This window comes from Gnatocerus cornutus, unplaced genomic scaffold (assembly GCF_029298725.1).
Source record: "Gnatocerus cornutus isolate USDA-ARS CGAHR unplaced genomic scaffold, icGnaCorn1.1 ctg00000291.1, whole genome shotgun sequence".
Classification (NCBI taxonomy): Eukaryota; Metazoa; Arthropoda; class Insecta; order Coleoptera; family Tenebrionidae; genus Gnatocerus; species Gnatocerus cornutus.
Genome location: NW_028275610.1, coordinates 1 through 12826, shown reverse-complemented (window position 1 = coordinate 12826; position 12826 = coordinate 1). Strand labels below are relative to the sequence as shown.

General features: G+C 40.9%; 2 non-coding genes across 2 annotated transcripts; both read left to right on the top strand.

Moving 5' to 3' along the window:
- Window positions 1-7874: 7874 nt before the first annotated feature.
- LOC148165522 (small subunit ribosomal RNA) lies at window positions 7875-9795 on the top strand. Its single transcript, XR_015771398.1, has one exon. It is a non-coding gene; the product is annotated as a small subunit ribosomal RNA (ribosomal RNA).
- A 1622-nt stretch (window positions 9796-11417) lies between these two features.
- Window positions 11418-11574, top strand: LOC148165521 (5.8S ribosomal RNA). Its single transcript, XR_015771396.1, has one exon. It is a non-coding gene; the product is annotated as a 5.8S ribosomal RNA (ribosomal RNA).
- Window positions 11575-12826: the final 1252 nt, after the last annotated feature.

The window sequence follows — 12826 nt, the reverse complement described above, 5'->3', positions numbered from 1 at the left end:
TTAAAATTCAAGAAAAATACGTAAATTAACCCAGAATCTTGTAATTTTTGACATTTCTGAAGTTCCAGACCTGTCATATAGATGGCGCCATTTTTGAGTTAAAATAGGTGCCAAAATTCAAAAACAATATGTAAAATAAAGGAAAAAACAGTAATTTTTGACATTTCTGAAGTTCCAAACCTGACACATAGATGACGCCATTTTAGGGTCAGGTCAGGTCAAATTATGCTTAAAATTCAAGAAAAATACGTAAATTAACCCAGAATCTTGTAATTTTTGACATTTATGAAGTTCCAGACCTGACACATAGATGGCGCCATTTTAGGGTCAGTTAGGTCAAATTATGCTTAAAATTCAAGAAAAATACGTAAATTAACCCAGAATCTTGTAATTTTTGACATTTCTGAAGTTCCAGACCTGACACATAGATGACGCCATTTTAGGGTCAGGTCAGGTCAAATTATGCTTAAAATTCAAGAAAAATACGTAAATTAACCCAGAATCTTGTAATTTTTGACATTTCTGAAGTTCCAGACCTGTCATATAGATGGCGCCATTTTTGAGTTAAAATAGGCGCCAAAATTCAAAAACAATATGTAAAATAAAGGAAAAAACAGTAATTTTTGACATTTCTGAAGTTCCAGACCTGACACATAGATGACGCCATTTTAGGGTCAGGTCAGGTCAAATTATGCTTAAAATTCAAGAAAAATACGTAAATTAACCCAGAATCTTGTAATTTTTGACATTTCTGAAGTTCCAGACCTGTCATATAGATGGCGCCATTTTTGAGTTAAAATAGGCGCCAAAATTCAAAAACAATATGTAAAATAAAGGAAAAAACAGTAATTTTTGACATTTCTGAAGTTCCAGACCTGACACATAGATGGCGCCATTTTAGGGTCAGGTCAGGTCAAATTATGCTTAAAATTCAAGAAAAATACGTAAATTAACCCAGAATCTTGTAATTTTTGACATTTATGAAGTTCCAGACCTGTCATATAGATGACGCCATTTTAGGGTCAGGTCAGGTCAAATTATGCTTAAAATTCAAGAAAAATACGTAAATTAACCCAGAATCTTGTAATTTTTGACATTTCTGAAGTTCCAGACCTGACACATAGATGGCGCCATTTTAGGGTCAGTTAGGTCAAATTATGCTTAAAATTCAAGAAATATACGTAAATTAACCCACAATCTTGTAATTTTTGACATTTCTGAAGTTCCAGACCTGACACATAGATGGCGCCATTTTAGGGTCAGTTAGGTCAAATTATGCTTAAAATTCAAGAAAAATACGTAAATTAACCCAGAATCTTGTAATTTTTGACATTTATGGAGTTCCAGACCTGTCATATAGATGGCGCCATTTTTGAGTTAAAATAGGCGCCAAAATTCAAAAACAATATGTAAAATAAAGGAAAAAACAGTAATTTTTGACATTTCTGAAGTTCCAGACCTGTCATATAGATGACGCCATTTTAGGGTCAGGTCAGGTCAAATTATGCTTAAAATTCAAGAAAAATACGTAAATTAACCCAGAATCTTGTAATTTTTGACATTTCTGAAGTTCCAGACCTGTCATATAGATGGCGCCATTTTTGAGTTAAAATAGGCGCCAAAATTCAAAAACAATATGTAAAATAAAGGAAAAAACAGTAATTTTTGACATTTCTGAAGTTCCAGACCTGACACATAGATGGCGCCATTTTAGGGTCAGGTCAGGTCAAATTATGCTTAAAATTCAAGAAAAATACGTAAATTAACCCAGAATCTTGTAATTTTTGACATTTATGAAGTTCCAGACCTGTCATATAGATGACGCCATTTTAGGGTCAGGTCAGGTCAAATTATGCTTAAAATTCAAGAAAAATACGTAAATTAACCCAGAATCTTGTAATTTTTGACATTTCTGAAGTTCCAGACCTGACACATAGATGGCGCCATTTTAGGGTCAGTTAGGTCAAATTATGCTTAAAATTCAAGAAATATACGTAAATTAACCCACAATCTTGTAATTTTTGACATTTCTGAAGTTCCAGACCTGACACATAGATGGCGCCATTTTAGGGTCAGGTCAGGTCAAATTATGCTTAAAATTCAAGAAAAATACGTAAATTAACCCAGAATCTTGTAATTTTTGACATTTCTGAAGTTCCAGACCTGTCATATAGATGGCGCCACTAAATTATGTTTTCGACTAACAGGTGGCGATACCAACATTAATAGTTACAGAAAGCTGTAATTTTTTTGACTTTCAAGTTTAGGTAACTGTTCTACAGATGGCGCCAGCATTGCTACAAATACAGGAACCTGTAGTTGTTTTTTGACATTTGACATCTTGACCTAATCTATAGGTCTAAAGATCAGCAATAGAATGGACTTCAAAGTTGATAATAAAGCTTTATTTTTATTATATATCGTAAATGGATTGTGTTTAAGCATAACGTTTGAATGGTTATGCAACCGCGGAAACTAATTGTTGCCGAACTTTCGTCTTTCCTTTGCATTCTTGAATAACGGAAATATAGATGGATTATTTTTGTGCATGAATTTTAAATTGTTATGCAACCATGAAAACACTAATTATTTTCTTTTTTCGGAGTTTTTTCAGATTATTGAAAGTCTGACACAAAACCTGTCCGTAACTGCGGCGTTCTCGCCAAACGCTACAGCTTGAAAAATCTAAAATTCGCATAGTCTAAATGTCCGAGAAAAATCGAAATTAAATGAAAACGAACAAAAGTTCGGACCGAACTAACATTAATCGAAAGTGGATGTCATAATTTTAAGTCCCTAACTAAACGGGATCTAAAACCCTTTCGAAACTGTGGCGTTCGAATTTTGATGAAAATTATTCCAAGTCCAAAGTCGGAACTGAAGCGTTCACATTGAACGCTACAGTTTCGAGAATCTATTCGGAACTGAAGCGTTCATATTGAACGCTACAGTTTCGAGAATCTATTCGGAACTGAAGCGTTCACATTGAACGCTACAGTTTCGAGAATCTATTCGGAACTGAAGCGTTCACATTGAACGCTACAGTTTCGAGAATCTATTCGGAACTGAGGCGTTCACTTTGAACGTTACAGTTTCGAAAGGACAAAATTAACAAAGACCAAAAGTCCGAGAAAAATTGAAATTAAATGGAAATGAACAAAAGTTCGGACCGAACTAACATTAATCGAAAGTGGATGTCATAATTTTAAGTCCCTAACTAAACGGGATCTAAAACCCTTTCGAAACTGTGGCGTTCGAATTTTGATGAAAATTATTCTAAGTCCAAAGTCGGAACTGAAGCGTTCACATTGAACGCTACAGTTTCGAAAATCTATTCGGAACTGAAGCGTTCACACTGGCGATTGCTTATGCAACCATGAAAGCAGAAATATGAAACGCTACAGTTTCGAAAACTCATTCGGAACTGAAGCGTTCACACTGGCGATTGTTTATGCAACCATGAAAGCACAAAAATGAAACGCCACAGTTGCGAAAACTCATTCGGAACTGATGCGTTTACACCGAACGCTACAGTTTTGAAACCTCGTTCGGAACTGATGCGTTCAAAAATGTCGAAATTTTTACAAGTCCAGTTTCGGAACTGTAGCGACTGCATGGACTTAGCGCGAAAAGGACACATTCAGTGGGAACTGTAGCGGTAGGGACCCGTAAAAAAAATAATAAAATATTTTATTTTTTGCTTTTTACCTTCCGTATACACATTTTTTTTTTTTTTTTTTTTTTTTTTTTTTTTTTTTTTTTTAAGTCCAAATTGGGAACTGTAGCGGTCAACAGAAAAAAAAACTTTTTCCATCAACCACATACAATTCCCATTTTTAATATAATATTATTATTTATATTAATATTATAATTATTCATAATATATTACTGAACATTTGCTTCTCCTCAGTTTCGTTCTTTGGTTTCCAATATCATTCACTTGATCATATTTAATTCAAGCTTGTTATCGGAGGAGAAACAAGTCTTTCACAATTTTCACCAGTTCTGCTTACCATGTGACGGATCTTTTGTTTTTCAACGGGCGGAACAATAATCGAGATTTTTACTGCTTGGTGTTTCGGGCTTTGTGTTTTATTTTATAGATCCGTCACATTATTCAAGTAAATTATTCAATTCAATTTGTCGTCTGCATTAGAGTCAAGATTATTAATTTCATCTCATTTGCAGACGACTTTGGATAAGAGCACTGGGTGGTCACGTTTTTTAACTAGCGGTGAATTAGCTAATTCGTTCGCAAAATGCACGTTACAGGCGGACTAATTCACATTTCGCTATTCATCGAGAAATTTTTATTCACAGCGGTATATTGTCTTTCTAGAGATTTACCACTTTTTATTTCATCGATGTATTTTTATTTTTAATTTAGCATAATATCATTAAACGGGGTCGCGATGTACGAGAGGTAACAGATCGTACGGACGCGCACATTTGATTTCATGTCAATCCATTCATCGTGCGTACTTGTCCGTCATCGCTGCCACTTACCATCAGTACTCCCTATATATGCCGCCGCGGCAGCGATCAGCTCTGAATCGCTCGATGCGTGAAACGATCGAAATCCCATAGTGCGCCGGCCGCTCGCTATGGGCGAGGGGTAGAGTAAAACGGTCTGATCGCTCGGTGCAAAAGTCCGTTTGGGTACTTAGAGACGGAATTTTAAAATTCTGATTTCGCAGATCAATTTCAAGGATTATTAGGACTCGAATGCTGTCGACCATGTTTTGTAAAAAAAGTTTTTTACGTTTTTACGGCAATTTGACTGAACGCTACAGTTTCGAAAAAAAGTCGGAACTGTGGCGTTCGATCGAAATTTTTCCAAGTCCGAAGTCGAAACTGTAGCGTTCGAACAAAATTTTTCTAAGTCCGAAGTCGAAACTGTAGCGGTCGACCAAAATTTTTCTAAGTCCGATTCGAAACTGTAGCGTTCGAACAAAATTTTTCTAAGTCCGAAGTCGAAACTGTAGCGTTCGGCGCTCATTCGTCTAAGTCCGAACTCGGAAGTGTAGCGGTTGACAAATTTACATTGACCAAAAGTCCGAGAAAAATCGAAATTAAATCCAAACGAACAAATGTTTGGGTCGAACTAGCATCGATAGAAGGTAGATTTTATAATTTCAAGCTCCTAATTAAACGGGATCTAAAACCCTCTGGAAACTGAGGCGTTCGAAATTTTGATGAAAATTTTTCTAAGTCCGAAATAGGAACTGTGGCGGTCGAGCGAAATTTTTCTAAGTCCGTAGTCGAAACTGAGGTGTTCGAATTTTTGATAAAAATTTTTCTAAGTCTCATGTTGGAACTGTGGCGGTCGAGCGAAATTTTTCCAAGTCCGAAGTCGAAACTGTAGCGTTCGAACGAAATTTTTCTAAGTCCGAAGTCGAAACTGTAGCGTTCGGCGCTCATTCGTCTAAGTCCGAAGTCGGAAGTGTAGCGGTTGACAAATTTACATTGACCAAAAGTACGAGAAAAATCGAAATTAAATGCAAACGAACAAATGTTTGGGTCGAACTAACATCGATAGAAGGTAGATTTTATAATTTCAAGCTTCTAATTAAACGGGATCTAAAACCCTCTGGAAACTGAGGCGTTCAAAATTTTCATCAAAATTTTTCTAAGACCGAAGTAGGAACTGTGGCGGTTGACCGAAATTTTTCTAAGTCCGTAGTCGAAACTGAGGTGATCGAATTTTTGATGAAAATTTTTCTAAGTCTCATGTTGGAACTGTGGCGGTCGAGCGAAATTTTTCTAAGTCCGAAGTCGAAAACTGTAGCGTTCGAACGAAATTTTTCTAAGTCCGAAGTCGAAACTGTAGCGGTCGACCAAAATTTTTCTAAGTCCGATTCGAAACTGAGGCGTTCGACCGAAATTTTTCTAAGTCCAATTCGAAACTGTGGCGGTCGAGCGAAATTTTTCTAAGTCCGAAGTCGAAACTGTAGCGTTCGGCGCTCATTCGTCTAAGTCCGAAGTCGGAAGTGTAGCGGTTGATAAATTTACATTGACCAAAAGTCCGAGAAAAATCGAAATTAAATGCAAACGAACAAAAGTTACGGTCGAACTAACACCAAACAAGGGTGGCTGTGATAATTTCAAACCCCTAACTAAACGGGATCTAAAACCCTCTGGAAACTGAGGCGTTCGAAATTTTGATGAAAATTATTCTAAGTCCGAAGTCGGAACTGAGGTGTTCGGTCGAAATGCCGTAAAAACGTAAAAAATATTTTTTTCAAAACACCGTTAACGGCATTCGAGTCCTAATGACCCTTGAAATTGATCTGCGAAATCAGAATTTTAAAATTCCGTCTCTAAGTACCCAAACGGACTTTTGCACCGAGCGATCAGACCGATTTACCCGACCCCTCGCCCATAGCGAGCGGCCGGCGCGCTATGGGATTTCGACCGTTTCGCGCATCGAGTGATTCAGAGCTGAACGCTGCCGCGCTGGCATATATAGGGATAGTAGTGGTGGTATGTAGCAGCGGACAAAAGCGTACGATCGAAATGTGATTTTATGTGCGTCCGATTATCTTGTTACCTCTCGTACACCGCGACTTACCCGTAGTTGGGACGATGGCCGGAATGTGTACCCTGTGGACCCACCATCGTTTGAGGGATGACAAATCTTGCCATTGACCATGCACAGCGAGATTGCGGATGCGGCGAGCGTTTCTATGTTAGCGGTCCAAATGCAATCAAAGATTTTATGTGTTCGTGTCAGAACGACCAAAAATTAACAAATGCGTCAACTCACTAAAGTCCGAGCGAGAATTTTGAAATAAATAAAATTTCATAAACTCGTAACGTGTGAATATTTCTAAAGAGAAATCTCACAATAAACCGTCGCTTTCAATCTAGCGAAGAGTATGGAGAATGTTTGAACTTTTGCTTGTCGACGACGATATTTTTTCTTTACGATAAAATTTCAAGTCGATGTGCCCAAAAATCTCTAAATTTTGAACTGGGAAATTATTTCTTCGTCCGATGAATCGCATTGATCTCTGTTTTTGACGAAAAAAAGACGGATAAAATGCAGCATTCAATCAAGGATATAAAATAAAAGAAAAATTTTCCGTAAAAACTATATTACAATGGAGGATTATGTTTCTACTTTTCGTCCGATGAGTCGCAACAAAAATAAGTAATCCATCCGTCGTTGTTCGTTTAGTCGATCTGAATGCACTGTAAAAATTTATTAAAGTAAAATGTTACGTTGCATTTCATGAATTTTGACAAACGTGTACCGAAATGTGTACAAATTATTTATTTCGACGACGACGACAACTTAGAACGGATGAATAAAATTAATTGTTGCAAGATTCAAACAAGGATGAAAAAGTCATAGAAAATTATTCCGTAACCATGATATTGGATTATTTTTTCTTCACTCTCTCCTCCGATGAGTCGCAACAAATAAAAATCCATAAATCAATTCATCCGTCGTTGTTCGTTTAGTCGATCTGAATGCACTGTAAAAATTTATTAAAGTAAAAATGTTACGTTGCATTTCATGAATTTTGACAAACGTGTACCCCGAAGTGTGTACAAATTATTTATTTCGACGACGACGACAACTTAGAACGGATGAATAAGAATAAAATTGTTGCAGGAGATTCAATCAAGGATGATGTGAGAAAAATGTCGAAAAATTTTCCATCCAGAAAGATCGCGTGGCGTTACGTCTCTTCTTACGAGGTTTTCGTTTCGCAGACACGCACACTTTCTTCAAAACAATAATAGGAAAGTGTTCAGTTTTTTATAAGAGCAGCAGGTGTCTTTCCGAAATTCTACGATTATTGTAGCTTATATGACTAGAAGGAAAGAAAGACTAAAACTCTCTTATTTTAAAACAAGAACGCAGTTCCCTGGTTGATCCTGCCAGTAGTCATATGCTTGTCTCAAAGATTAAGCCATGCATGTCTCAGTACAAGCCAAATTAAGGTGAAACCGCGAAAGGCTCATTAAATCAGTTATGGTTCCTTAGATCGTACCCACATTTACTTGGATAACTGTGGTAATTCTAGAGCTAATACATGCAAACAGAGCTCCAACCGGAAACGGAAGGAGCGCTTTTATTAGATCAAAACCAATCGGTGGCGGTCTCCGTCATCGTACAACTTGGTGACTCTGAATAACTTTACGCTGATCGCACGGTCTCGCACCGGCGACGCATCTTTCAAATGTCTGCCTTATCAACTGTCGATGGTAGGTTCTGCGCCTACCATGGTTGTAACGGGTAACGGGGAATCAGGGTTCGATTCCGGAGAGGGAGCCTGAGAAACGGCTACCACATCCAAGGAAGGCAGCAGGCGCGCAAATTACCCACTCCCGGCACGGGGAGGTAGTGACGAAAAATAACGATACGGGACTCATCCGAGGCCCCGTAATCGGAATGAGTACACTCTAAACCCTTTAACGAGGATCAATTGGAGGGCAAGTCTGGTGCCAGCAGCCGCGGTAATTCCAGCTCCAATAGCGTATATTAAAGTTGTTGCGGTTAAAAAGCTCGTAGTCGAATCTGTGTCCCGCGCCGCCGGTTCATCGTTCGCGGTGTCAACTGGCGTGCCGCGGGACGTCCTGCCGGTGGGCTTAGCTCGAGAGGGCGGCCCAACTCAATCCCGCCGCGGTGCTCTTCATTGAGTGTCGAGGTGGGCCGGCACGTTTACTTTGAACAAATTAGAGTGCTTAAAGCAGGCTAAAACTTCGCCTGAATACTGTGTGCATGGAATAATGGAATAGGACCTCGGTTCTATTTTGTTGGTTTTCGGAACCCCGAGGTAATGATTAATAGGAACGGATGGGGGCATTCGTATTGCGACGTTAGAGGTGAAATTCTTGGATCGTCGCAAGACGGACAGAAGCGAAAGCATTTGCCAAAAACGCTTTCATTGATCAAGAACGAAAGTTAGAGGTTCGAAGGCGATCAGATACCGCCCTAGTTCTAACCATAAACGATGCCAGCTAGCGATCCGCCGACGTTCTTCCGATGACTCGGCGGGCAGCTTCCGGGAAACCAAAGCTTTTGGGTTCCGGGGGAAGTATGGTTGCAAAGCTGAAACTTAAAGGAATTGACGGAAGGGCACCACCAGGAGTGGAGCCTGCGGCTTAATTTGACTCAACACGGGAAACCTCACCAGGCCCGGACACCGGAAGGATTGACAGATTGAGAGCTCTTTCTTGATTCGGTGGGTGGTGGTGCATGGCCGTTCTTAGTTGGTGGAGCGATTTGTCTGGTTAATTCCGATAACGAACGAGACTCTAGCCTGCTAAATAGGCGTATTTCGACATCCCAAAGGCCCGTCGATCCTGGGTTCGCCCGGTGGTCGTGCGCGGTTTTTACTGTCGGCGTACAAACAATTCTTCTTAGAGGGACAGGCGGCTTCTAGCCGCACGAGATTGAGCAATAACAGGTCTGTGATGCCCTTAGATGTTCTGGGCCGCACGCGCGCTACACTGAAGGAATCAGCGTGTCCTCCCTGACCGAGCGGTCCGGGTAACCCGCTGAACCTCCTTCGTGCTAGGGATTGGGGCTTGCAATTGTTCCCCATGAACGAGGAATTCCCAGTAAGCGTGAGTCATAAGCTCGCGTTGATTACGTCCCTGCCCTTTGTACACACCGCCCGTCGCTACTACCGATTGAATGATTTAGTGAGGTCTTCGGACCGGTACGCGATGGCGTTTCGACGTCGTCGATGTCGCTGGGAAGATGACCAAACTTGATCATTTAGAGGAAGTAAAAGTCGTAACAAGGTTTCCGTAGGTGAACCTGCGGAAGGATCATTAACGTGTCCTCGTACACACGAATTTTGACATATGTATAATTTATTATTATGCATTTTCATTTGATCGTGTCGATGTACACTTTATGTTTTTACAACACCGTCGTCGATGACATGGAGTCGACGGCACGATCTTTTGTCGTGCCGTTGCTTGTTTCTTTTTGAAACACCGTGTGTACGACGTTTTGAACTACGAATCGTACATATTCGGAAAAACAATAGCGTTACGCTGGCCCGCAGCGCCGGTCCTTGCGATCGAGTTTTTCACCTTTTTTGAACGAGAAAAACCGAATTCGCTCGGGCATACGGCTGTTTCTTCGGGTACCTAGATTTTTTGATTTTTTTTGTACTATCTCTCGATCTTTTCCAATGATGGAAAGAAGGAGGGACGCTTTCGGTTTTTCGACCGGATCGCGGAAAGTTGTGAACTCCACCGCGAAAGTCGAAAGACGTTAGAAGTCCTCTTTTTTCGGACACACGGAGAGGATGTAGCAGAGTAGTCGAGAAAGAAGAAAATCGCAGGTGTCGAATTAGGTTACGACACCGTGGGTTTTAAATGATTTACGCCCGGCTACGGGACCGGCGAGAAACGCTCCCGATTCTACGATTCGCGTGAATGATGTTCGTCGTTAGACGCTTCAAAGAGTTTTTTGAAAGCGCCGTTAAACGAGCGATCGCACACACATCACACCTTGCTTTTTTAATGTTTTTGGTAGATGTGGTAAAGTGATTTCGTTAGAAACGGTAAAATTCTCTTTACGGAGCGTACGACTGCACCATTTCAAAATTATATACACCGTCAATCGTCATTAAGTCACGATATAGAACGGTAAACTTGAGGATTTTATGTTAGACGCTCAGTCTGGCACGTCTATAAATTTTTTCGTCAAAATTCACGATCTGTCTTCGGTTTGGCGACGAAAAAATATAGAAAGAAAATTGAAACACGAACACAAAGACCGCCCGCGAAAATCTCTTTTCGCTTACGGCGGATACTAATTCGCTTTTTCATAACGAGTACGATGATGTAATGATGTGTTCATTCCGATCGATCAAAAACCGTCTCTTCGTCACACTTTTTAAAGTGCTTGACACACACACACGCACACTAAATGAAAGACACAATAAAGGAAAACTACCGAAAATGTAGTTTATGAGAGAAAGCAGCATTATTTATTAAAATTATTGCTGAGAAAAAGGAAATTGGCAAATTCCTAATTAAAATCGTATCGAACATGTCCCATCTTCACACATACATGCTCGTACTTTGCGTGTAAAAGCGGAGACCGCGTGAAAAAGAAAAGTGCTTCTTTTTCGGTGCGCGGATACAAATTTGTGTTTGGGTTAATATTTTTTTTAATTTTTTCGTACGCGTAAAACTGAGACCGACGATCGCGTTCCCTTTCAGACGAGAAAGTACGGACGAAAGACAATTAAGAGCGAGAATCATAAATATCCATACCACAACACCGAAATTTTAGACGTGGCACGTTTCGGAACCACGAAGATCATTTTCGTTTCGGATGTACGCACGTACGCAAAAATTTTTGCAAGACGTGTATAGACAGCTGGACGATCGGCATGATCGGGGTTCTTGTGGAACGAGCGTTTAAATTTTAAAAAGATTACCCTGAACGGTGGATCACTTGGCTCGTGGGTCGATGAAGAACGCAGCTAATTGCGCGTCAACTTGTGAACTGCAGGACACATGAACATCGACATTTCGAACGCACATTGCGGTCCTCGGATATAATGTTCCCGGACCACTCCTGGCTGAGGGTCGTGTCAATTTCAAAGACTGCTCGGTTTTCGTTTTCGGACGAAAACGTCGGAGCGTGTTGGATGTGTTGCGACGCGTCGAATAGGTACTCATTAATGTACGTGATCGTCACTTACGTCACGATATAACGACGCACGCCTCGAACGTGTGCCGAGACGTTTACTCGAGCGTGTTTTTTCGTCAAAAAGGACGGGACGGGTATGCTTTGTATTTTTTTTTACAAAGTCCGTCGGACGTCCACCTTGCGAATCATAAATACGAAAGTGTTTACGTCGGCACATGTTCTTGCGTGGTGTGTCGTAGAATCGTGTGTTTGTGTGCGTTTCTCGTGCAGCGAGTAAATTTGCGCGACATCTTAAGACGCGAAAGCGACCAACTACTACTTGTTGTAGTTGTTGGCTGGTCTTTCGGCGTAGCACGTCCTATTTCTTCAACATGTCGTCATTTAAAAAAAAAAAATGGCGTTTTAAGGTTGAGAACGTTATAGACGGTCGTCGTGTCCGAGACGTGTAATGCAAATCGCGACAGACGTCAGATCGTAAGCGTTTCTGTAAACTTAGCCATTTTTTAAAAAGAAAAATGACGAACACGTATAGCAAGGAATGGGAGACGTGTCGTGATCGTCGAAATGACCGAATGAAAAATTTTTATTTTTCATATGCGACCTCAGAGCAGGTGAGACTACCCGCTGAATTTAAGCATATTACTAAGCGGAGGAAAAGAAACTAACTAGGATTCCCTCAGTAGCGGCGAGCGAACAGGGAGAAGCCCAGCACCGAATCCCGCGGCCGAAACCGGACGCCGGGAAATGTGGTGTTAGGGAGGATCCGTCATCCCGAGATCGTGCGGCGCGTCCAAGTCCATCTTGAACGGGGCCACAGCCCATAGAGGGTGCCAGGCCCGTAGCGACCGCTGCCGATAACGGGAGGATCTCTCCTCAGAGTCGGGTTGCTTGAGAGTGCAGCCCTAAGTGGGTGGTAAACTCCATCTAAGGCTAAATATGACCACGAGACCGATAGCGAACAAGTACCGTGAGGGAAAGTTGAAAAGAACTTTGAAGAGAGAGTTCAATAGTACGTGAAACCGTTCAGGGGTAAACCTGAGAAACCCGAAAGGTCGAAAGGGGAGATTCAGCGTGACTCGATGGCGGCGCTGGACGATCGTGTGACAGATGGCGTACGCGTCGTTTGCACCTTTCGTTTTGTCGATCTGCCGTCGAACGCGTGCACTTCTCCCCCTGTAGGACGTCGCGATC